Here is a 27233-nt window from a genome sequence, read left to right on the forward strand (position 1 = left end):
ATTTGAGCTATTTATTTTCTCCTATTTCTCACACAATGATAAGGAATATTACAAAGGTTAAAAAAATTTAAATAATCTTCTCAGGATGTGGTGGATTGTAAGCCACACTTCGGTATGTTGAACAGTGAGTAGGAAGTGAAGGCAGAAAGATAGCAGACAGTGCCTTCCGGGGCAAGAAATTTAACTTCTTTACTGAATTTTAAGTACTGGTGTGCATGAAAAATTTTACTGTGTATATCTAAAACCAAAATACAGAATACAAAGTGAAACCTGCCACTTTTAGCTGCTTTAGGTCACCTATTCAGAATTACTAAGAAAGAGAGATGCTGTAAATCTTTTTGTGCAAGAACTGTTTTTGTAAAAGGCATATGTGAGTAGCTTTCATTCAAGACTAAAATATTTTGACAAATCAAAACTTCAGCTAGAATCACTGTGACTAAATTTAAATCCATACATTGAGATTGCCACTAAAAATGGCACTAATCACATATTTCAGCTGTCAAAATCCCTGGCAGAGTAGATTTGTGAAAAAAAAAAAGTCATAAAAGAACAAGAAAAAAATCTGAAAGGGTAAAAAAGATGACATATCAGTACAACAAATTTTCTCTTTACATTCAAATGTTTTCATTAAATAAGTCGAGAAAAAGGCATTTAAAATCTCTGAACAAGAGGATTTAGAAAGTCAAAATAGACATGAAAAATAGCATGTAAGTGACAGTTAAATGAGTGGGGAGAAATCCCTAATAATTTTTATCTTAGGTCTTTTAATCTCACTGAATTTGAATGTGATTCTAACTTGGAGACATTAAGAAGTATAAGATCAGATTTGTTTTTCTTATTGATATTCAGCCAGAAGGGTAAGCCATACATTATTTAAATAAAGAATAATAAATCCATTTGAAAGGGCTAGATCAAACTCATAGAAATATGTATTATTCTCCCAGAACTTTACAGACTCCAAAGACAAGCAGAAGACCCCAGAGGTCATGCAGTTCATTTTCCTGTACTTAGATCACTCCAGAAAGAGAGCTTTGTTTCTTTTTATTAATTTTGCAGAGAGGCAGTGGCTATACTGCTTGTCCAATTTACTCCACTAAATTTTGGTTCAATGGTTTCTTCTCTCTTGTCTTCATATCCTATTTACTCAACAATTAGCAGACATATATTATATGTCTGATACTGTTCTAACTCCTGAAGCAATAACGGTAAATAAGAGGACCTCTCTCTGTGGGAAACAGAGTGCTAAGTGGAATGAATGATGTGCCCTGGGAGTGTGAGGAAGGTACCAAAGAACTTGTTTTTAGATAACACTTTCAGTACACAGAATGCTACTCCATGGTGCACATGCCGGGAAACATGATCCCAGCACGGGAGAAAAGGCCATGAGAGTTGGACTTGTAAGTCCAATAGAGAAATTTAAGCTTCATTCTCGACACAGAGGAATGTTTTGTTGACATATCCCAGCAAATGTACCAATATCTTTAATTATCATTATTTTTGTACATGTCTTTTTATGTAGAATTATGTACCTTTGATAAAAAATATTTCTTTAAATTCTCCTTTAGTGTGATTCTGCTAGTAATATGATTCTCAAAATTTTCTTTTTAAAAATTAAAAAAAACTTTTTACCTAATAAAAGGCTGTATAGAGTTAATGTATACAACGTGATGAGTTTGAAGATAAGTATAAACCCATCATAATCTCTGACATAAACCTATCTAGCACCTCCCAAAGTTTCCTCCTAGTCTTATTATTTGCATGCTAAGACTGAGTTGAATGATCTTAAAGCAGGAACAGATATGATCAGCTATTCACTTTAGAACTCTCCCTGGCTGTTTTGCATGCTGCCAGGTTTGCCACCTTTGGAGGTTACATTGGAAAAGGGTGAAATGGGTCAGAGAGGGACTAGAGACTAATTCGGGATTTAAGAACCACAATGCAGTTGTGAACTAAAAGAGTAGCAACAGAGTGGAGATTGAGAGGATAACAAGAGGAATGTTGATGACATAGAGAATCTCTCAATAAAAATAGTGGGCCCAGGGACTATAGGAAGGTTTGGTTGGGAGGGCATGCATGGGAGGAAGCACTGGAGGCAGAAAGCTTGGAGCAGTAGTGGAATAAAAGTCCAGGCAAGGAAGGAAGAACAGAGGAGCTTACATTTGGAGCAGTGACTCAGCAACACGAGGCTGAGGGTAATATCTGCAGCTTTGGTTTCTATCCCTACAAGATGGAGGCACCATGGAGATATTATCCAAGGCTATATGCTTCAAGTCAGTGGTCCAGTCAGGCTTTGCCCACTGATCCTTTCTAGCAGCATATTCTGACTCCTCTTCAGGTAGCATGGTTACCTCTGCATGTACTTGTCTTCTTTTTGCCTTGGGCACCGACAGGTAGGTAGGTCACAACCTATAGAAAGTTTCCTCAAGGACATGTTTTGGAGCTTTAAAGAATCTTGTTTGACTGTCAGCGCTTTTCTCACTTGATCGCCCTTTTTTTCCCCCACCAGACCCCTTTAGAATCCTGTAATTCTCATGCTCACTTCAATTCCAGAAGAGGGATAATAATTTGCTTTCCTTTTTTTTTTTGTTTTATTGAAGTATAGTTGATTTACAAGGTTGTGATAATTTCTGCTCTACGACAAAGAAATTTAGTCATATGTATACACATATCCATTCTTTCAGATTCATTTCCCAAATAGATTATCACAGAATATTGGGTAGAGTTTTTCGTGCTATACAATCCTGCTGGCCAATTATTCCATATACCTCAGTGTGCATATGCCAGTCCCAAACATTCAGTCCATCCCTCCCACCCCAAACCTCTCCCTTTTGGTAATCATACATTTTTCAAAGTCTGTGAGTCTATTTCTGTTCTACAAATAAGTTCTTTTTTTTTTTTTTTAAAGATTCCACATATAAGTGATATAATATGATGTTTGTCTTTCCCTTTCTGACTAACTTCACTTAGTATAATAGTTTCTAGATTCATCCATGTTGCTGCAAGTGGCATTATTTCATTCTTTTTTATGGCTGAGTAATATTCCATTGCATATATGTACCAGATTTTCTTTATCCATTCCTCTGTTGATGGACATTTAGGTTGCTTCCTTGTCTTGGCTATTGTTAATAGTGCTGCAATGAACATTTGGGTGCATGTATCTTTTTGAATTATGGTTTTTTCTGGATTGATGCCCAGGATTGGGATTGCTATTTGGCCATTCTCAGAAACTACAGTTCCTTGCTGTGGTCCCATCCTTACTGGAATCTAGATGTAGTCTATTAGGTTGAATCCTCTAGTATGATGATCAAACTGCCCTTGTTCACCTGTGGCTGAGGAGTTTCTGAGATGCAGTCTTTCTCTGCTAAAACCAGGACAATCTTGGACAAATGAGGACAGTTTATCATACTCACTCTGTCTTAGTCACCACTATCTCCCAGCATAGTACCTACCACATGATAGACCTTAAGTAGTTCAAATAAATATTAGCTTAATTAATTGAACACTTAAGCTTACCAGGTATTTGTCTGCATTAGATCCTTTTATTTCGATGGTAGGGAATTCTCTACTGATTTACATATGCTGCCCAAGGCCACACAGATAGTTGGGGGGCAGGGTTATGATTTGAACCCAGATCTGTTTAATTTCAAACTTGTGTTACTTCCAGAATGCAACAGCAACTGTGCCATGGCCCACCTGCCACCTGTTTAAGCTTTTCTGTTAGGACCAAGCTCTGGGAACTGTCAGAAGCAGTTCCCCAGACTCCCAGGGAACAATAAATGTTAATAAAGTGCACACTTTGTAAACTCCCAGTAATAGCTACTACCCTTTTCTCTCCAGGGCCCTTTTCCCCAGGGCAGCTTGTTATCTACAAGAAACATGAATTTGTGAGCAAGAGAAAATTCCAAACTATCAGCATGAGTTAGAAGTGAGGCATTTGTAGTTACTTTTATCTTTGTGCACATATCGTAAAATGTATGGCTTTAATAACCCTAAGCCTTCATGTACTCTTTAAATAACAGCTTCTATAACTGAAGTGAAGATGCTCTAAAGATAAAAGGAAATATTTCTTCTCTGGTTTACTCACAGTTATCTTCACAGTGGAATTTGTGCCTTATGTATTTTCTAGTGACCATCTCATGGCAATAGCGGGCATACAATATCTTCCATTTTGGAACAAAATGACTCTCCAATCACCCTAAATTCTCCTTGTCGTTTTGATTTTTAATGCAATGTTGAATGTTCTTAATAGAATATTATTGTCAGATTAGTTACTCACATGGCAGTTAATATTTTAGTATAAAAACAAATGTAGCTCATAATTGTAAATTGTTTTGTGATTAATGAATGTGTCATCCTTGCACAGCAGTAACATATTTGCTCTTTTTTTAATCAAATTTAAAAGGAAATGGAAGAAGGAATTAGTTTATGACATCTACTAGATATGAAACTGATAATGGAGCTCCAGGTCAGTGCTTCTCTGTTCTGGATATGAGCAGTTTCCTTGTATCAATTATTGGTGTAGCCAAATGACTGTGGACTGAAATTGTACACAGGGTCACATATCCATCATTAATTAAATAATATAGTGTGAAAAGTTCCCCTTTTTAAAAAAAGGACAATGGAAATGAAAATAACTGAACCGTAATATACAATCAATGCTTTACTTGATATGTATACATATATTTGGAAGATAAATATCTTCCATATTGTCACCATCTTGCTTCTCCAGTGTGTGAGGTGTAGGCAAATGGGCAATTTGTAGAGTAGCTAGTTAGCAGATTACATTTTTTAAAAAGTGTGTCTATTCCATAATTGCAAAAATTTTCACTAATAAAGATGAGAACTTAATTTAGAGAGTAATAATTGATTATCAAAATGCTTTAAGAACTATTTCCATGAAAAACTTACAGGCCAATATTTTATACCTTTGCCACTAGAAATTGGGCTGTTTTGTTGTTTTCACTTTTGAGGAAAGTGAAATGTTCTTATTTCTACCACCAAGTACAGTGAAGCTCTTGGCAGTCAACATGAGCACTATGAGTAATAAATCCAGTGTATGATGATCTGAAGACCAATATGGTGGTCATTGCTTTAGAGAGATTCAAACCACTCATTTGACATACTTCCTACTCTCTCCCTCCTTCTCTCTCTTGCTTCAGATAAAAAATCTTCCATTTATTTAATTATATTGGGGCTCAAGGCTTAATTTTATTCTAAATTAAAGTTACTTAAGAAGGAGCCAGTGCAAAAGGGACACTCTGATCCTCCTATTTCCCTGAAAGCAGAAAATAAATCTCCCAGTGAAAAGTGCATTCCCTGAATCTGGAGGTAGAAGGATGTTCTTAACGCCAAGATAGGGAATTCAGGCTGAGAGGCCTGTATAAACAAATCTTGTTACTTTTTTTTGTTTGTTTGTTTGTTTGCTATTTCTTTGGGCCGCTCCTGCGGCATATGGAGGTTCCCAGGCTAGGGGTCGAATCAGAGCCACAGCAACACAGGATCCGAGCCGCGTCTGCAACCTACACCACAGCTCACGGCAACGCCGGATCGTTAACCCACTGAGCAAGGGCAGGGATTGAACCCGCAATCTCATGGTTCCTAGTCGGATTTGTTAACCACTGCGCCACGACGGGAACTCCCTTGTTACTTCTTTAATTTACTTCCCAAGCCAAATTCTGTTTAGATTTTTCACTAGCTGAGCACCCAAAACCTAAATTTCTTTGCGTTGTCAATTCTCACACATTTATGCTTTCTTAGTATAAAATCTACCTGCTTTGGCCACTTCTGAGTTCTCATTTCTTTGAGATCTCCACATGCCTGAAATAAAATGTTTCTTTTTCTCCTGTTAATCTGTTTTGTGTCCATTTTATTATTTGTCTAGCCATGGGGACTCAAGAAGGGTAGAGGAGAAAATTTCCACCTGCTGGACAGTTCCCAATTATCCATCTAATATTTATGTAACTTAATGACAAAGGAGATTTTCTCTGACCTCATGTTTCCTATAACATCCAGCATAGTAACTCATATCTTTTGGTCACTTATAAATTTGTATTGATTACTTGATCTATAATTTTAGAATCACCGTGTCAAGAACATGGAAGGATTGCTATTGAGACAAGCAAAATAAATGGATGTGACATATCTCAAAGTTAAGGGATTAATCAATTATACTTCAAATTTGATGGAAGGAATAATATCCCACTAATTACCGGAATTTAATGATCCATCTTTGCCATCAATTTATTGCTGCTGCCATGAGCTAGGAGAGGGCCTGATTGCTGAATTGGATTTGCTTGGCTAAACACAGGCTTCTTTCTTACTGATGCCCAATAAAGTTCAGCATTTTGTCCTCCTTGACAAGCACAATTTCTAGTTTAAAATCTCCTTTAAGCTGTTTTTACACTATTCTGATCATTTAAGGAATCTCTGTGCTTTAGAATAGTTTCTACAACTTTTTTTTTTTTTTTTGATAGGGCCTATCTGAGGTTATTTTCAAAATGTGTAAATACATCAATTAAGTAACAACTGGCACGGTTTGGGAGTCTAATGACAAAGGCTTGCTGGGAAGAAGGAGATAAAAGAGTAATGCAAAAGAATGACCGTCTCGCTCCTGTGAAAGCTGGCTGCATGACAATAATCACGTGAAAGTTATGAAGGAAAGGCGAGGGGCTTGCTCTTTTCTGCTATATGCTGGGAAGGATGTAGAGGTTCTACATGCAAGTAGGTTACAAAGGTGAACCATTTTTTTCCTCCTAATTAATGTGGCTATTCTGATTAATAGTTTGTGGCTGACAGGGAAGGTAACAGACCCTTGGGCATGCAAATGATGAGGATTGGTGGTTGAGAATAAACTTCTGGAGAATTTTTTAAGTACAATCTGAAATGTGGAATGTGTATTAAAAGATAAGTGTCTGAGGTCTTTTTCTTTCTCCCTTCAAAGTAATTATTAAGAAAAATACATTCCAGGTCTTTGTTTCTGAAAGAAAATTTTCTCTAAAAGGATTATATTTCTTTGGCTAATATTCCTTATATTTACTTGCTTTAATAAAGAGTTATGTTTCAGCATCAAAAGATATTTTCCAACCTCTTTTCTAGGTATAAATGGTTAATCTGCATTTTTGGAAAGCACAGATATGGTGTGGTGAGCAAACATTGCAGGTCCAATGTCTTCGAGTGGTGAATAAGCCTAATTTTAAAAGCTGACTCTCCTAAACTAAACACACAGCACAGAAGCATGTTGTATGCCTGGACAGAATTACTGATAATGAATTAAGCCAACCATTGATTTGGGAACAGAAGGGATAATATGGATTTTATTTACAAAGCCTCAGAATCTTTTGAGGCAGACCCCATATCACTGAGCAATACTGAACCTCTCGATTCTTGGCTGTGTGTTCATTTATGGCGACACATACTTCAGACTTTAAAAAAAAAAAAAATCTGCGAAGAGGTTAATTAAAAATTTTACCCTCCCTCCAGCACATAACTGAAGGAATACTCTGAAAATTGTCAGGCAAAGCACAAAATTTTAGATAAAATCCTAATAGTGTAAGTATAATATTAGTTCATTAAGGAAAGTGGTTGCTTGCCAGTTTTTTTTTTTTAAACAGCTATGTTTAAATATAAGTAACCTTCCATACAATTCACCTATTTAAATGTACAATTCAATTGTATTTAGTAAATTCACAGAGTTGCGTAACCATCACCCTGACCAATATGAAAAAATTGTAATGACCATCCCCACAAAGAAATCTCCTATTAGTGGTCTCTTTCCAATTCTTCCCAACAGCCTCAGTTTTAAGCAGCCACTCACTTTGTGCCTCTATGGACAAAAGATGGTCTTTTGTTATAGCTTATTTCATGAATATAATGTTTTCAAGTCTCATTTATGTTATATGTCTCAGCATTTCAGTCCTTTCTTATCACTGAATCACATGCCAGTATACGAATATATGGACCACCATATAAAGAAAATGATAAATTTTCTTTATCATTTTACCAGCTTAGGGTTGTTTCTACCATTTTGTTGTTGTGAATAATGTTATGAATATTTGTGTATATGTTTTTGTGTGGAGATATGTTCTGTTGGGCTACACCCCATAGTCCTGAAAGCTTTGTAGATATCCAGGCCTGAGATTGAAGAAGACCCCATAGACAGTTGTAGAGACATCAACAGTTTATTAAACAGGAGATTTTATGTGTCTGAGACAAAAGTTCATGGAGTGACACCCCACCATGGACAGTGGACAGCAGGCAGGACATGGTACTCATTGGGGGAGAAGAAGGCTACCATTTATAGGGGGGATTGACCTCAGGTTGGCTCATCAGGTACCAGGGAACTGTAGCTGGGTCAGGGGGCAAGTACATGGGCAATCATTAAGCCCTATGATTAAGAGCATTAGGTAGTCATATGAGTGCAGCAGAGCCAGATTGAACAGGGGATGCACAGAGAACAGAACAGCTATCTTGGCAGCTCCCACTGTGGTTCAGTGGGTTATGAACCCGACTAGGATCCATGAGGAATGTGAGTTTGATTCCTGGCCTCACTCAGTGGGTTAAGGATCCAGCGTTTCTTTGGCTGTGGTGTAGCCCCACAGCTGTAACTCAGAGTCAACCCCTAGGCTGGGAACTTCCATATGCTGCAGGTGTGGCCCTTGGAAAAAAAAAATAGCCATCTTGAGTGGCCTGAACCTACATGTGCCTACTTCAGGAATGTCACTCACCACCCAGCTCTACAAGAAATAAGTCATTAGCCACTGCAGTCCTGGACCTCCAATACACCCTGAAAAGGATTCAGTGTGGGGATCAGAAATGAGGCACTCTTTGCTCTGGGAAAGTTGGCCTAACAGAACTTCAGGTAGATAATTTCAGGAGGAAATTTTATGAAGTAGCGTTCTTGCATATTTCCATACTCAGAAAACTACTAAAATCATTAACAGATATCTGTTCCTTGGGACTTCTACTGAGACCTATGCTTGATTGCACATCCCCACATCCTCCCCAGCACCGGCCAAAATCACATACACACTGGTCTTCCCTTCCCCTCACCTCTTCAGAGCAGTTTCTCTGAACTATCAGAGAGGCTGTCTGTCTCCTCGGCTATGGGCCTCAGAAAGTTACCAAATAAAACTGAAACTCACAGCTCTCACATTGCATGTGTTTTCATTTCAGTTGATGTTCGTTTTATTTTTGGGGGGAGGAGTATATACCCAGGAGTAGAGTCACTAGGTTGTGTGGTAGCTGCATATTTAATCTTTTGCGGAACCGTCAGACTGTTTTCCAAAGTGACTACACCATGTTGCATTTCCATCAGCTTTCCATGTGAGTTCTAACTCTGGAGACTGATATGCCCCTCCAGGGCTTACTGTGATTGTTGATGTTTGTTTGTCTATACTTTTAGTTGCTTGACTAGATATTTCAATGAAATCTCTTTCCTCACAACATGTGCCTCAGAGGATGCAACCTTCAGCCTTCAGCAGCAGACACAGTCACCCTGGGATGACAGTGGCTTTAGCAAAACTTTGTCTTTTTCCCTGATCTCTGTTAAACCATCTGCCTCTAAGGGTATCTCACCCAGCTGCCAGCCTCTTCTAATTGCTGGCTGATTGTTCTATTGTTTTCAACAAGGTCCTGGGGCATAAACTGCTCCACAGCCCAATTCAATTAAACTCCATTCTCGGCAGGGGTAGTCTTTGAAGCTTGCCTTTGAGGTTTGTTCTGCCCCCAAGAGGGATTTTTTTTTTTGTCCTTTTTTTTTAGGGCTGCACCCAAGGCTTGTGGAGGTTCCCAGGCTAGGGGTCAAATTAGAGCTGTAGCTGCTGGCCTACACTATAGCCATAGCAACTTGGGATCCAAACTGCTTCTGCGACCTACACCACAGCTCAAGGCAACACCGGATCCTTAATCCACTGAGGGAGGCCTGGGATCAAAACTCCATCCTCATGGATACTAGTCAGGTTCATATCTACTGAGCCTCAATGGGAACTCCATCCCCAGAAGGGATCTTCTTAGTTATCTCTTTACCTGGTGCTCTCTGTTAAACTTCTACCTGGTCCATGGTTTAGCTTGTTGCTCCCTTGGAGCGATAAGCCTCCTTTTAATTGCTCATTACCCAAACCTCTGTATCACTGCTCCATAGTTGGGGGAAAGGACAGTAACCCACTTGTCAAGAGATGACATCCCTTCTGTACAAGTGGGTCATTGTGTAGTCATTACTGTCTGGTCTTGGTTGCCTCCTCAGGTGTAGAAAATTTGCCCTACTTACAGGCAAGTGAAGAAGAGCCAATCAGGAATCGTATTCTTGATCTGATGCACCTGAAGGACGGACTTCCACTATTTAAGTGAGGGCTGGGTGAGGAAGGAGCACGAGACCACGCATCTGCTCTTGTCTGGAATAGGACTTATGTAACACAGAGTTGGAGGAGGCGTTGTACCAGTGCCCTGCCCTGCCAGGGGTGATGGTGTAACTCTGGGGAAAAATATTCCTGTGTTCTTGGCTGCAGCTCCCTGGAGTGGAGCTGACATGATGAGCTGGAGAAAGAGAAGGTAAATGCTCAAAATGCCAGACTCTCTCTGTTCTTACTAAGACTGCATAGATTTTCTTCAGTTTTTTTCCCATTTTCTGTACGCCCTTAGGATAATACCTAGACTTAATTTTTTTCTACCTATTTTCACCAGTTACCATATTTTCACAAGTGATAGGGTCTACAGAGCTCCTCATTTTTACTGTTCCGGAAGTGTCTCTATTCATGCTTTTTGGAGAAGGATGTACTATGAATATAAATCCCCATTTGTTTAAGCCACCAAAAAAAACCTCTAATATCTACAAAAGAGCAAGGGCAGATCACCTATGAAGGGTTCTAAATCAGTTTTACATCACACTTTTTGCAACAGAAAGCTGGATGTAAGAAGATAACGGAACATTGCTAAAGTATTGTAGGAAAAGGGGGAAAAAAAGCCTAGCCATTTCTTATAGTTTCCATGAGGCAGGAATACAGGCTCAGCTTAGCTGTAGTTGCTGCCCAGTATTTTGGAGCCTGCAATTTCACCCTAGCCTTGCCTGAGGGATGTTCTGCTTCTCTGCTCCCTACCGTTGTTGACAATTGTCTCCTTGTAGCTGTAGAACTAGGGTCCCAGTGTTAGTGCTCACTTTTGGCTGGGGGCTGCTCTCAGCTACTAGACTCAACCCCCACCCCCAGTTCCATACTCTGTGAGCTTCCTCATAGGCCAGCTCACAACATTGCGGCTTGCTTCAAAGCCAGAGGGAGCGTTTCTCTCTCTCCAGTCCTCTTTGAGTCAGAGTCTTATATAGTGTAACATAGTCATAGGAGTGACACTGCATCACTTTTGCTATATAAAGTACCTTAATCAAAGACCTGATACCACTTTTGCCTTAATCTGCCATTTAGAAACACTAGCAAGTTCTATCCCCACTCAAGAGAAGGCAGTTACACCAAGGCATAACTCATTAGAGTCAACTTAGGGTAAGTCCATGAGACATACTAGGAACATTTTCAAAGAGTATTTAATACATACTAGCATGCAAAGTTTTATTTAAGGATAGCCTGTGGTGGGTTAAAGGTTGAACAATCAGCTCACAGGAAAAGAGCCTGCTGAACATTTTCCTTCCAAACCTCCCTGATGTAGAATCTCTTCCGTCAGGGCAGCGTCCTGACCTTTGCGTATATGCTCTGGAGGCACTGATGGGAATCACAACATCAGATTACAATATATGTTATTTATTTTCCATTTCTACTTTGCATTCTGTGGCTTCAGCCTCTAAGGCATAGAGTATATCCTTGCAAACACGTTAGTTCTGAACTCAGTCTTTAAAAGGTAGGAATGTGGGGAGAGGAGAGGTGTGAAGAGGCAGGGCTGGGTTAGCCAAAGGGGAGATTTTAGCAGACGAAAGTATACATGCGATAGAGAAGAATAGAAACAGCAAGGGAACAAAGGTGCAGACTTTGTAATCTTGTTCATAGTTCAGCAAATCAAAGAGGAATAAAATCAGCTCAGTTATTTACTCACCTGTTTTTAAATCTGCAGCTAATCAGTTAGTGAAATGTTGAAGTTTAGAAGGTGTGAGGAAGGCGAAGATATTACTCAAGATGAACACCCTGAGTTTCATCCTAGTCAGTAATTCCAAAGAAAAACTATTAAGACAGCCAGTGACTTATCAATGCAACACAAAAGGGCTATTTCTCTATACAGATTTTTGTTTTTTTTAATTGTTCTGTCTTTACACATGGTTCTAGTACTTGGTAGACTGCAAATATATGTCAGCACAGAGGCTGCACTTGGCTTTGATTTCCAGAAGGTGATTAATGAGGGTCTTTCTAAGTAAGCAGAAGTTACCAGTGAAATGGACTCTAATGGGTGCTTGGGGTGCTGTTATTACACAGCGGCAGACAATAAACCCCGAGGAACAGATGATATACATCTTGAGATCAAGATAAGAGGTGGTGCTTGGAGCTATCATTTAGTAGACCTTGCAGCGTAGTTATTGTACTTATTGTATCTGTGGTACATGAGTTGACTTGGCAAGCATATAGCCATGGATCTGATGCTCAAAAACAAGCTCAGCAGAGTCTGACAACTCCTAAGTCTAGATAGTTTTCTAATACGTCTGTGCCAGTCACTGATACGGGAGAGCCTTTTAAGTCAGAAAAATCTGCTCAGGGCTTTCATCTGCTTAAGCTTTTCATTGAAATTTTATTTCTACATTTTACTATGATTATTTGATTTTAGGATGATGTCTCCAAACCTTACACGTCCTGCAAGACCTCCCATATATTCTTTCTTGGTCTCTTTTCAGCCCTTGCTTCCAATGATCCAGCCTTCCTGGCTATTTTTTTCCTTTGAAATATTGCATTCTTGCTCGGGTTTTTTTCATGTGTGCCGTTCTCTACACCACCAATACACTTTCCCTTGCCCTTATAGACCCTACTCCTTGTTCATCTCTCTGGTTACATGACCCTTCCTTGAGGCCTTTCCCCATCCTCACAGTAAAATTAGTCTCCCCGATATGTGCTCTCAGAACTCCTTATACTGCCTAGTCCACAACACCTGTGATGCTGCTCAGAATGTATTCATTTTCTAGCTTCCCTATGAGATTGAATGTGCCCTCAGGGCACATCTCTGCTTTGTTCTCAGGCGCTGGTAAAGCTGGACACCCAGCAGGCTCCTTTGTATCTGTTGTTCAGGTCAAATGATGAAGAGCAGGATTTGGGGCCAGAAACAGTCAGCCACCAGTTGAATGCAGAATGCCACCAGAGGCAGTTTACTTCATCTTGCTAACTTTATTTTCCTGCCCTGTGGAAAAGGATTATCTTCCTTGTACAGTTTTCTGAGGATTAAATTAAATGCAATCATGCATATCCATCTATAGGAACAGCATTAAAAACTATAGTTGGTGAAGCACAGATAACATGGATATGGCCTTTCCACGATATGGAACTCACTATCTTCTTTTGTTATTTTTGATTGAAAAATGTACCTATGTGGAGGAATGAGAAACATTTCATAATACGTGTAATTGATTTAATTCATTTTTGATAATTGTGGCTAGTATGAGTTTTTTTTTCCCTCTAGGTCATCAGCCTTTATGTTGGGTAGTGGAGGGTCATAAGATCTACACCTATTTCCTCCTGCAGTCATGTGTGGATATTCCTGCCACATGATAGGCACTTCATAACCTCTTGTGTTATCCTTGTGCCATAGAAATCTGCCTTGTGTGTTGATTTATTCTCTTTCTTTCAAGAGATTTCACAGTGTTGGGAATACAGTAAAAGACAAAAGTTTTGGAGTTCTTCTCATGGCTCAGTGGAAATGAATCTGACTAGCATCCATGAGGATGCAGGTTTGATCCCTGGCCTTGCTCAGTGTGTTAGGGATCTGGTGTTGCTGTGGTGTAGGTTGCAAATATGACTCAGATCCCTTGTTGCTGTGGCATAGGCCAGCAGCTACAGCTAAGATTTGAACCCTAGTCTGGGACCTTCCATATGCCGTGGTGCAGCCCTAAAAAGAACCCTCCCAAAAAAGGACAAAAGTTGCAAAATCTGTAAAAATTGGCTTTTAATGATGAGTGTCTAGCATGATACAGAAACTGCAAAAATGCAGTAAAATGGGATTACTGCATAGATTTACTGAGACAAACTTTTTTTACATTTGCTAGGGCCACACCCATATGGAGGTTCCCAGGCTAGGGGTCCAATTGGAGCTGTAGCCGCCAGCCTACGCCAGAACCACAGCAACAGGGGTTCTGAGCCAAGTCTGCTCATACTGCCCATAGTCCACGACACCTGTGGACTCATGGCAAAGCCGGATCCACAACCCACTGAGCGAGGCCAGGGATCGAACCTGCAACCCCATGGTTCCTAGTCGGATTCGTTAACCACTGAGCCATGACGGGAACTCCTAGACATACTTTTTTGATTGGCTTACTATTTTTACCTAGGTAATCTTCCTGTTAATAACAGCAAGAGGCAAAATTTATGAAGCCAGGTGTTGTCCTAAAAATTTTTCATGTATTAATCTTTGCCATAACTTTCGGGGATAAGGCCCTTAATATCTTCATTTTAGGAACAAAGAGGTAAAATGATTGGCCTAAGGTAAGTCATACCATCATACAATATGATGGGGTTGCCGTTTAAACCCTTGCTACCTTGCTACTAAGCAAGACAATTTCTTGTCTCATACTCAGGAGTTATATTTCTTAGATTTTAGAGTGACTCACAACCACCTGGAAGCATTTTTTTTGGAGTTCCCTCATGGCTCAGCAGGTTAAGGACCTGGAATCATCACTGCTATGGTGTGGATCCACTTCCTGGCCCAGGAACTTCCACATAACCTAGGCATGGACAAAAACAAAATGAAATATTTCCTTGGACCTAATATCAGAGATTCTGATTTAGTAGCCTGGCTTGGGGCTTAGAAATTTGTGTTTTTAACCCACAATTCTAATGAGTTAAATATAGCTTTCTACAAGTCATTTTGAAAATCTATATAATCTTAAAAGAAAATTCGTTTAATCCTTTGAGTTCTTCTAGGAGGCAAGATGTAAGAATGAAATTCTAAAGTAGTTTTTCTAGGTGTAAAAATCACTTTCATATGTCACAATTTTTTTTTAATCTTGATGCCAATCTAGTATTAACCCAGGGTTAATTCACCAGATTAACTATTGCTATGTTCAGAAGAAGGGGTTCTAGAATAAATGCTTATCATAAACATGTATGCTGGCGGAATAAACTTGTCTTCAAATTCTAAGAATCCGTGCTCCTATCTGTAGTATTTGTGGTTGGGGTCCCTCAGACAAACTTGCCCATCACTGATGTGATCAGTTCATTCCAAATAGCTCTCTTTGGTTCCTCTTCTGGGTTGAAAGAAAGAACTTGGGGGAACCTGATCTAATGCATTTTGTTAATTCAGGTGGAGGAAATCCAGGGCCTCCTATAAAATAGGCCTACTGTCTTACTACTATTTTCTTTGCTTCATTCTGAAAAATTAGGATGGGCCTGAAGTGACTTGTCGGTGGTCCTCTTCCCCAGTACACTGTTTCCTCTTTAACCTCTTTTGTGTATTTCTCCCTAAAAATTACATCTCCAGTCAGACAGAAATGTAGCACCTGTCCTGATTTCAGGCTTTCCTTTGCCAAGTCTCACTTCATGAATCCATCATCAGGTTCTCCTGAGGCCAATCAAATAGGGTAATCAGCCTGCCCAGACTGACCCAATTAAGTTTAATTAGTTGTTTTTCTATCTTTAAATTTCCTAGCCAGGTGGATTTTATGATTTTTATTAAACAACAAAGAGCTGAATCTTTGGAATTAGTTGGCCTCTCAGGTGCTTTCTGTTGGTAATAAAACTCCAGGAAGTCTTGGGTCTCCATAAGGAAGTCAAAGGAGACTAAAAAACAATTTGATTCTGCTTCTGTTTGGCTCTCTGTTAAATGGAAAATCTTCCTGTCTCCATGTGAACAAATGCTAATCTCATTCATTGTTCTCAACCAAGGCTGGGTTATATGGGGAACTAGACATGACAGACTAAGTCACATCACTCCCCAAATGGTGTCTTTTTTGACTTTTTTTCTTGCTACTTGGAAGTCAGCTGGATCAATTAGAATATAGCCAGTGAAGAAGGATCTAGAATGAAAGCAGAATTAAAAGCCAAGAGGCTGGTTAGATGGAGAGTAGGCCTCCAAGAGGTATCTGCTCTGGAGAAAAGAAATGTTAATAATGGAGGAAAGGCGTTCGTTCCTTCAGGACTCAGCTGATTAAGGATCTGGCATTATCACTGCCATGGCTCTGGGTACAGATGTGTGGGTTCAATTCCTGGCCAGGGAACTTCCACAGGCTGCAGGTATGGCCAAAACAGAAAACAACAAAACAAGGGAGGAAATTAAGGATTTTGATCTGGCTGTTTTAGCTAATATTGAGCTGTTTTGTGACCTATGCTTTTATTCAGATATTACTAATATTAGACACCAGGGCCCCTGGAAAAGCGTTTTGTCTCAATTAATTCCTAAAGTACTTACTATAAGGTGATTATTCACTTCTAAGTAATAGACCCCCTAATTGCTCATCCTCTATCCAATTGCTTATCCTCTATCCAAGCGCTCATATAGAGCCATCAAAGAACACCTGTGATCTGCTGTCCTTCATGCTCCTACTTCCTTGCCATTCTTCTGCTTTTCTCTCACTTTCCTTATTCCTTGTCTCCTCCTTGGGCCCTCATTTTTCTCTGCTCCCTTACTCCCCTTTTTCTCTCTCTATCCTCTTTCTTCCTGGTCCTCCTCTTCTGTATTCCTTGCCCTCTCCTTTCCCTCCCTTAGTTTAGCACTTAATCAGACATTTCTGCACATGGTAATCTTCAGGGCAGCCTGTTAAAGCACCAGCTGTTTATCTCAACCCCCAGGGTATCTGATTCAGTAGGTCTTCAATTGGGACCTGAGAATTCACATTTCTGACAGCTTCCCAGGTGATGCCGGCTGCTTCTGGTCTAGGGACTGCACAGTAAGAAATACTTTTTTTTAAACTGATGCCGGTGGCCTAGTCTTGGCTTCCAAAGTTTAATCAAGAGAACCTTAGGTGGGTCTTAGAATTTGTGAAATTGCCAGTGCTATCATAGGCGATCTCCACGGTCACTCTGTGTAATGAAAACTGGTGTTACAAACACTTAAAAATGAATATTTGATAGCTTTTCTGATGCAGTATTCTAATATTAATACTATCAATCAGAATCATTTTCCAAATGGAAAGAACTGAAGCTTCCAAATTGGGGTAATCCCTGAGCTGTATGTAATGCTGCCTCAGTGAGTTGTAGAGGCAAGAGAATTAGAAACATATAAAGGATTGCAAAATTTTTCACCTGATTTAAACAACTTCTAATTTTATGTCCAAGGTAATTGCTTTTTGAGCCTGTTTTTCTTTGCTTTTGCTGTCTTGTGCACTATTAAACTATTGCCCCCTGATACATATTAAATATGATTTAGTTACTTTATCTTTGGAAAGAGATGCTAAAACTTAAAAGATCTACTTTCCAGGTTGCTAGGAGACAACTGGTGGATGGCAGGGCTATATTGAAGACAGAGTAAGGGTTAAGGCCAGGGGACAGAGAAGGAAAGAATGGCATCGCTGAAAATGTTTTCCAATCGTAAATTTGAAAACAAAAGTACTCAGCAGCATTTGATTACTTCCTCATCCTAGAAATATTTTCACATTTTTCTTTCTGACACTCTTTGGATCTCATTGGCAGCTTTCTTCTGTTTCCTTTCCTAGATCTTCCTCTCCAGCCTCCGAATGTTGAAATGCCTTAGTTTCTTTGGATCGCTCTTCTAGTTATACCCATTCTCTGAGTGATCTTATTTTGGAAGTGCTAATGCATTCTGACCTTTCTATCTTCCCTCCTGATTCCTCCTCTTAGTCTAGACTCTATTTGTCTAATTTTCACCTCTATCACCACAATCATAAATAATGTTCTTGTTTTCTTCTAGAAACTTTCTCTCCCAGTCTTTTGAATCTTAGTAGATTATATTTTGATTTCCTCAGTTGCTCTGCCCAAAAATATTCATATCATTCTAGTTTATTTTCCTTTCCATTTCTAATCCATTAGTCAATCCTGTTAGCTCCATTTTTGAATTATTTCTTACCATATTCACCCTTATCCAAGCTGAAATACTTATTTCTTGGACTTCCAAAATGCCTTCCTCACAGATTTCTGTGTTTCAGCCCTTCCCCCTCTATGGTCTTCACAGAGCATCTCAGAGTGATCTTATAAAATGTAAAATTTATCGTGTCACTTTTTTTTTTTGCTCAAAATCCCCTGATAATTCCACTCTGTATACTAGACTCTCTGTTACAGTTACCGTAAAGGACCTCACTTCTTGGCTCTCTGGTTCAACCTAGTTATCAACTTGAAACTGTGGCTTACTGCACCCACCATGCTGCTGCTTGCCTCTGTGTCCTCTAGAATGGGTTTCTCTGCTTGGAATATTCCTCCTCTGTCTTACTCCTACCAACTCTTAGAATGCCTCCCTTCTCTTAGGCTTTCTTTTTTATTCTTTATTACTTCCCTCACTTGCTTGGTTAGAGAATTGCTTTCTTTCCTCATCTAAAGCTCTATGCATGTCTTTATTCATTTAACACAATAATGATCATTTGTCTGTTTCTATGCCTATGTCTTCTAATAGGCTGTGAGTTTAGGAATAGGAGCTGAATTTTAATCATCCTTATATCCCTAGAGCCAAACCCAGTAGCTGATGTATAGTAGCACATGTGCAATGCATATTTAGTGAAGAAATGAATGAATGAAAGAAGAGGGAGAATGCTAATTTGAGAAAAGTTGGACGAATTTTCCCATGATTATACCAAAGGGGAGAAGGATAATGGGTGGACAGAACAGGCTTGATCACATGCTATTATTAGGATTGTCTAGAAAGTTGAAAGGAGTTTTCACTTAATGGACTGTTTTCTTTTTCTTTTTTTTTTTTTTTCCATTATACTAGGTAGTAAGAGCATCTACAAAACCCAAGAGGGTTGGAGGTAGGTAGGGCAGCTAAAAAACTAGTGTTTGGGAATGGCCATTTTATAAAGAGATTTGTTTAGATTTCTTATGTGATTAAGTGATAGAACCTCAACTCAGGAAAGTAACTTAATTCTACCCACGCCCCCATCTCCCACCATATGAGACCTGAAAAGAACAGGTAAATCTATGGGTACAATAGGTATCAGAAACTTACAGTGTCAGGTATTTTTCTGTCTCTTCTACTCCACATTTCTTCCTGTCTTTGCTTCCCTCTGTGTTCCATCTACATTGTCTTACTGTAGAAAATCTCTCCGTGTGGTGGGAGAAACTAAGAGGTTGCAACCATTGCAATACTTAGGTCATTTAGACTAAATAGCCCCAGAGAAAGGAGGATCGTATATATATGGTCTCTTTGAAGGCCCCAGATTGATCTAACTTGGAGTTTGTGCTCATTGTTAGGCCAGCCATCACTGTGGGGATACAGAGCCCTGTAATGGGCTAAGTCTGGGTCATGTGCTCACACATAAGCATGGGACGGTAGTTGAATAGTTAGGAACTCTTTCACTCTCTAGTAATCCTTACTAAACACTGGCTTAAACAAGAGAGAAGTTCAGTAACGTTCCTGCTCCACGGAATTTTCAGGGTCTCAGGTTTATTCTCTCTTGTTACGATGTGAAAAGTCTCCATTCTCAAGATCACCTCAGTCCAGGGTTGCTGTTCCAGATCGTACCTTCATCTTTACATTCCCTCTAGCAGGAAAGAAGGGTCATAGGAAGAAAATAAAAAAAGGGTGCATTTCCCAAAGTCTTTCAAGAGGGTTTGAAAAGAAGCCACATGAAGCTTTATCTCATCTGCAAAACTTGGACACATGACCTTTACAAAGAAGACTGAGAATCATAGTTTTTATTTCGGTTGGCTATTGTTTTGCTGTATTATTATGGAGGTAAAGAAAAACATTATTTTGGAAGACAATTAAACAGTTCCTGCTACTATGTCATACTATGATTACTAGTTCTACCACCTCCTGGGAAGATAACACTTACCTACTAAAAATAAAATGCTGTGGTAAAGGCCTGATGAAAGATAGAAAACTTCCCTAAATGATTTGTCACATTAATAGCCTTTCATTTTATGGTTCCATAGTGAATCTCCTCACTTTTTTATTACAGAATCTATGCACTTAGCACCTAACCCACATAGGGAAAGTTTGAAAATGAGATGTGTGGCACTAATGGTAAGAAATTTACAGTTAAAATTGTGGCGTAAGATTATCCCATTTCTTGGAACCGGTAACTACTTTTCCAAAGTAGAGCCAACTGTTTTGGACCTAAAAAGTTAGATTCTAGTGCAATCATTAACTTATTTACATATAAAGGTACATGGATATTAATAGGTACTTAATAGGTACTTTTATATTCAACAGGATAGAAAACAAAATTTGATGTTTGCTGAATCAAGGTGAGTGGTAGAATTAGCATTGCTCTTACTAAAACCTGGATTAGACCTTAGTGGTTGCAGTGGATGTTTGTCATTTTAGAATGACCTGATGTTCATTCTTTTAATCATAGAATCCCAAGTTTGAAGGGGAAGAATCACTTGTCCTCTCCTTGTAAATGGTTTAATGCAATAGTTACTCAAGGTGTCTTGGCCCTTCTAACCATGGGACTAAGCAAGGTTCATGGGAATCTTCTCCTTGGAAGCTGAGTTTAGTGACATAAAGATACAAAATATTTGGAGCTCATTCTTCCAAAAAGAGACTTGGAGAACTGCCTGTGTCTCAAGACTGCTGAGAATGTCTGATTCCTGCCAGTTTCTAAGCCTGACATTTTCTTTTCCTAGCTTTTTATCAGATTTTTGAAGCCTTCTGATAGACTTTACTGTTTCCACATTTTTCTTGATGTAGCCAATGTAGTTTTTTTCTTGTTGTTGCTTATACCCAAACAATGATATGTAAGTGATGGAAACTACTGAATTGTATAGCTGTGTTTGCTTTCTCTACCAAACTCTGGAGGACAACTCCTCTGCTGAATTTGTAAGTTTAGCCTGAGGGTTAAAGGAAAATCCTCATCTTAATCTTCTGTAACATTTTCCTTCTGCTAACTATGATACTCTCTAGATGCTAAAGGAGGGAAGAGTGTCCCTCCAAATTCATTACGATTATCTATAAGGGACATTGGTCTCTTTTGTTAATCTCCATAAGACTTTGTTTAGAGTTTCACTACCAGTTCTCACATTTTTGTTTTAATCATGATATGAAGAGAATAATATCCGTTAGCATTATAGAAGTGTCATGAGAAATATTTAATGTTACCATTTCCTCAGGCTGAAATAATTCAGTACATGAAGCAAGATTATGTCTAATTCTCCTAACCTAATTAAATTATTAGTGCTTTTATTTCTATCATTCATGTAGATTTGACAGTTAGTAGCTCTGACTTTCTATGGGATGCTTCTCTACTGCGCAAATTTGGATGCATCTCTGCTACACAAATTACTGAAAAGTAGAAAACTTAAAATCCATTGGGTGGTCATTATGACATAAGGAATATTCAGTCTTGGGGTTTCTGAACTCAAATACATACATTCATCAATAAGTAATTTTTGTGTGAGCACTGTGGAAGCTCAGCACTGCAGGAAGGTTGGAAGAGGGTGTTTTAAAGACATATAAAATTGTGCTCTTTAGCCCCATAGAAACTTAAAATCTCATTACGTAAGAGTAAGAATTAAATGTTGCTGGGCATTGACCACACTCTCACCTTGCTTGAAAGAAAGATGGTTTAGTCAAGTTCATCCAGACATTCTGGCTTCCTTTGGCTTGGTTTTCCACCTTCCCTCCTTTCTGACCTAACCTATCTTGGTTTTCGTTGTTAATTGTTTTTTAGTTTTACTCCTGACCAATACTGTCGACTTGAAAGTCTATTTGTTTTACTCTTTTTTTCATGCCTTGGACAGTAGAAATGCCCTCCTCAGACTTCAGAATGTATGGTGGCATCAAGAAAGTGTACAATAATGTCTTTTTTTTTTTTTTCCCCAGGGCTGCACCTGCAGCATATGGAAGTTCCCACACTAGGGGTCGAATTGGAGCTAGAACCGCCTGCCTACATTACAGTCACAGCAATGCAGGATCTGAGCCTGATCTGTGCCCTACACCACAGCTCACAGCAAAACCGGATCCTTAACCCACTGAGCAAGGCAGGGATCAAACCTATTCCTTATGGATACTAGTTGGGTTTGTTATTGCTGAGCCACAGTGGGAATTCATTTTAAAGCATAACTCAAAGGAATAAGCTTTGACAAGTTTATTTAGACCATATCTCTACATATTATGTAAGATCATTCATAATATTTTCATGATTTCTTTCATTTCTGATCATCATAATAGCACCCATTCCATTATAAGCAATGAGGTCCTTGGTGTGAAAGATAAGGGAAGTCAAAAGAGCAAGTCAACAAGTGAAAAATCTGTCTTCATTTCAGAGATATTTGTCTTGGGGTCTTTCCCAGGCATCCATGCTCCCTTTATGAGCCCTTCAGACACTAAGGCATCCGAGCCAACCAAGTCTTGGCAGTCTATGTTGACAGACGCATCTTTGCCAAGATGCTGCTCAGAGACATACTGTCCTTAATGTCCAGAAGCAACTGCAGCCACCTATCCTGTGGGGATCATTTTGAGCTTGGCAGCAGTTTCATATGGTTTGTGTTGCTTCCAAGCTCTCCCAGTTTTAATCTTTGTGCTTTTGAATCTTTTGACTACCATAACTGTTCTTACTACTTCCCACATAGATATTTTTCTTCTTAAATTTTTAGGCCTTCTTTAAAGTTCACTGATTAAAAATACAGAATAGCACAGGGGACCACATTTAGTGTCTGCCTACAGATTTAGAATCAGCCTCCAAATGGGCACTAGAAGCTCCATTACAAGGAAGACTATTCACTGAGTGTAACTTTTCCCTGTGAACCCATGATGGCCATTAGTAACTTCACTTTCTTTTCTATATACTCATAATCCATTTGTTTAACTTGTTCTAAACTTTGGCCAGGCGACAATGCCAGTGTAAATCATTGGAATGTACAGAACATAGTAATCATTTCTGGGAACAAAGACATTTGATAATGTTTGGTGTTACAATACATCTTTTTTTTTTTTTTTTTTTTTTGTCTTTTTGCTATTTGGGCCGCTCCCACGGCACATGGAGGTTCCCAGGCTAGGGGTCGAATTGGAGCTGTAGCCACTGGCCTACGCCAGAGCCACAGCAACGCAGGACCCGAGGCGTATCTGCAACCTACACCACAGCTCACGGCAACGCCGGATGGTTAACCCACTGAGCAAGGGCAGGGACTGAACCCGCAGCCTAACGGTTCCTAGTCGGATTCGTTAACCACTGCGCCATGATGGGAACTCCACAATACATCTTTTAAGCTTCCCTAATTTGTAGAATCAAAAAACAATTAAGCTCATCTACAAATTTCTTTCTATCCCCTGGATTTTATTTTTCTAAAAGGAAATTAATTGTCTTATATTGTATTTGACTTCAGTTATCTCCTAATGTTTATTCTTGGATTTTTAAAATTTTTTAAAAGATAGTTGTTATACAACAGAATTTTAAGAATTTTACTTTCTCATGATGCCATTTTTATAAGCAGTTTTAAAACTTGGGAGGTTTTTAAATGCAAGTGTTATTACTTATACAGAAGAATCTCACATGAATATTTCACAAGGAAACTTTTGATTGTGAGTAATTTATTTCACAGTACATCACTTAAATGGAAAGGGAACAAAATATGCAAAGTGTATAGTCCTTAGTACTAAATTATTTAATCTATTGTGTTATTGTTTTATATAAACCAGTGAAATTTGAAGGACATTTGCCAACTGTGTCACTACAGTTCTGTCTTTTAATTTCTCTTCTGATGCCATGTCTGGTATCTGTTCATAGACTTGTAAAATATTTTTCTTTCTTTCCTTCGAATTTCAGTTTAAGGACATTTTGAGTAGTTGACATATATACTACCTAACACGTTATTTACAGTTCTCTTTGATATTCTTCCTGTCACTTGCTAAAATTCTTTACTCTGATGTAAAATTAATAAGAATTGTGTGACTACTAATACTACTAATAAATAGCAGGATATTGTACACTGCCTCAGTTTTTCTTTTCTCTAACACTCACACAAGTTCTATGAAACAAGCCCTCTTCTTGGATTAGCTAATAATTAAATGGATAGTCACTGCCTTCTCTTCCTCTTAATACTGGTCTACCTCCTATAGGCCTTATGGAGAAGGTATTAAATTGGTAGTTGATTAACGCTTTTTAAGAACTATTTCAGAATGTGATAGAAATAATCAGATTCTCAGAGCTACACACATGATTCATCAGTACTCTATGTATGGTATGTGTGTTGTGGGGATTTGAATTTCTGGCTTTCTGGATAGTGTTTGTGAAAAATAGATTAAGCACCTTTGCATTGAAGGCTAACCTATAAGTCTCTTTTGGAGGCACTTGTTTGTGGTGGGTAGCACACTTTTTTGCTTTTACCACTAATCATTTTATTAGGACCAATAACAGTGGTTAATAATGACTGGTATGAATATTGTCTTTTCCTCAAAAGGGTTTCACCTATGTGTATAAATTAAGGATTCTTGTCTGCTTGGGGCCTCATAAGAATCTTTCTTTATATTCAATAGAGGGTATGTTCCTGAGACTTCTTAATTAACATTTCTGCAAAGCTTTGACATCTTTGTTAAACAGAAATGCAGATTTTCTTCTCACATTTTTCCCTTTACTTCAGGTTGTTTTCTACTGTGTTTCTTCTGTTTCCACTTCTAGGAGTCCTCCCACTCCCTCTCCCCTCATCTTTCCGTGAATACTGATTCTGTACAGTCAAAGATCTGTTCATGGGCTCCAATAAACTAGAGAAGAGAGAAGACATTGTCATGACACTGCCTCCCCACGTACCTCTAACAGGATCAGCAAGAGCACAAGGACAGGTGCTTTGATGTCTATCCAGTGGGTGGGCGGCCAGTTCTCCCTGTAGGTCTGTGGAAGAGGTGCCGTACCTCATATTTGCAGTCACAGTACTTTGCGACCTTCCCTGGGAAAATCCTCCATAAGCATCACGACAAATCGCCCACTTGCCCAACCTTTTGACACCTGGACCACTTGACCCTGTGTTGATTTACTCCCCTTCCTGCTGGTTTCTGTTGATTCATTAATCATTTGCAACCGGCACTGGCAAGAACTAGATGTCCCTTCCTTTCCTTCAGCAAACTGAAGAGGCTCTCGACTTCTTTTGTACTTAGTGTCGAATTGGATGTTGAATGATTTATTTTGGTTTGGGGAAAAGATAAGCTTTGTTTCTCAGCTTTGCAAGTGATAAAGAAGCACTTCCCAGCCTGGCCAGTGAGAGTGATGGTAGTAGGTGTATCCTTTTCTCATTTAGCTTGAAACTTCACTCTGGAGGGACCTATTTAAAAGAATTGAACTCGAGTCCTAGTAGCCACTCTTATCAGACATAGTGAATAAAGCAAAAGACTTTGAAAACAACTGCAGCTTTTTTTTTTTTTTTTTTTTAAAGCAGTTAAATGCATCCTGTGAATCTTTAGGACATCATTAGACAAAGAATAGTCAAGTTTAAAATTTACTAGTCTTCCTTGGCCCTGATGTTAGGTGCTAACTTCTGTACCCTGGAGGGTGATAGTAGAAATCCCATAAAGATGGATCAGCAGGAACACTATGTGACATTTGAAACTGTAAAATTCTCTAATATTTGGAAAATAAGTCTTCCTAATATTAATCTCTATTGATTGTCTTTCTAAAAGTGACTTTGGCCCAATAGAATATGGGATTTGAGACAGTGACAAGACTGCCATTTATAAATATGATTCTCCCTTAAAAAATGCCTATTGGATTATTTCATTTTATTTCTGGGCTCCAACTATCCATAGTTTTTGATGTATGTATGGCAAATATGAAAAATTGCTGAGAAAGAAATTACAATTGATTATAGAGAATGTTTTGCAAGCTCAGTTTGTGGTTTTCCTTATTGATTTTTAGTACATGCAAAATTAATTTATACTGAATTACTCTTGTAATTACTAATAATAATTGTCAGCATAATTATAAATTCTTTCACCCAATCAAGCATTCTACTCATTTCTCCTATTAATTAAATATAGGAAAAGTTAAATAATTAAAATTCAAAGGTTTACAGAGAAGCAGAGGAACAACCAAAAAATGGTATCTATTGTTCTTTTGTTTAAGTCATTTTCTGAAGACTCTTCAATAAGATCTAGATTACTTGGACACACATTTCCTGGGGAAGAAAAGTTTATATGTTTTTTGCATTGTACTAAAAAACAAGACAAAGCTTGTATAAAATGTTATTATATGGGTGAACTTGGAATTGCAAAATTACAAGGTAACTGGGTAGATGGCGGCCTTATTTCTTCTCCTCCATTTCCTCCTCCTTTTGAATGAAATCCTTTTCATTTCTGCTTCTTTGTATTTCAAGAATCTAGAAAGAACTGAAGCAAAACCACTGACTATCCTAACGAGAGTCCAATCCAAACATAGAAACTCTTACAGATCTTCTGTTGAGTGCTCCTGCTCATTATGTAGGTAGACCCATTCCCTAGTCTTCCTAGGTCTTTTGTCTTGAAAAGTGCATGTGTTCATAGCTGGCTTGCTGAACTTAATGTGGGCAATGACCACATTTGACTCTTTGAAAGAGACAGAGTGATTTGCTGAAGTTTTCCTCCTGTCGGGCAATCACCCAGTGAACAGGTACATAAAGCATTCTCTGTGTGCCCAGCTCTGTGAGGAGCCATGCAAATAAAGATCCATACGTCCTTATCTAAAATTCTGAAATCCCAAATCTCAGAAAACCAAAAGCTTTCTTTCAAGTCATTTGGCTGCAAAATCTGACCTCAACTGAGCTGAGGTGACTTAGTCTTTTTAAAGCTCTGCTCAATTTGAATATTCATACATTTCACCACAGAATATTAATGTGTTTGATTATGGGGTGCTGCCTCATACCTCACTGGAAGTATCAAATATTCAGATTTTGCTGTGTATTATCTAAGATCTGAATAATTCTGAATTCTGAGTTGTGGCCTGAGGGTTTTAGTTAAGGGACTATGATCCTGTGCTACCACCATTGTAAATCATTTGGCAAAATGTTTTATCAGTTTTCAGCATTTTTAAAAAATCACAT

At 38.7% G+C, this 27233-nt stretch overlaps 1 long non-coding RNA gene across 9 annotated transcripts in view; it reads left to right on the forward strand.

Annotated features, from left to right (window-relative positions):
- LOC106506349 overlaps nucleotides 10283–27233 on the forward strand; it is a 333193-nt gene continuing 316242 nt past the window's right edge. For 5 of the 9 annotated variants that reach the window (XR_002339161.1, XR_002339160.1, XR_002339159.1 and 2 more), the window contains exon 1: nucleotides 10296–10545. This is a non-coding gene — a long non-coding RNA (uncharacterized LOC106506349). Of the gene's footprint in view, nucleotides 10546–27233 lie in introns of all 9 variants that reach the window. The other 4 variants (XR_002339158.1, XR_002339156.1, XR_002339155.1 and 1 more) reach the window with 4 other exon arrangements.

The sequence above is a fragment of the Sus scrofa genome, chromosome 15 (genome assembly GCF_000003025.6).
Source record: "Sus scrofa isolate TJ Tabasco breed Duroc chromosome 15, Sscrofa11.1, whole genome shotgun sequence".
NCBI lineage: Eukaryota > Metazoa > Chordata > Mammalia > Artiodactyla > Suidae > Sus > Sus scrofa.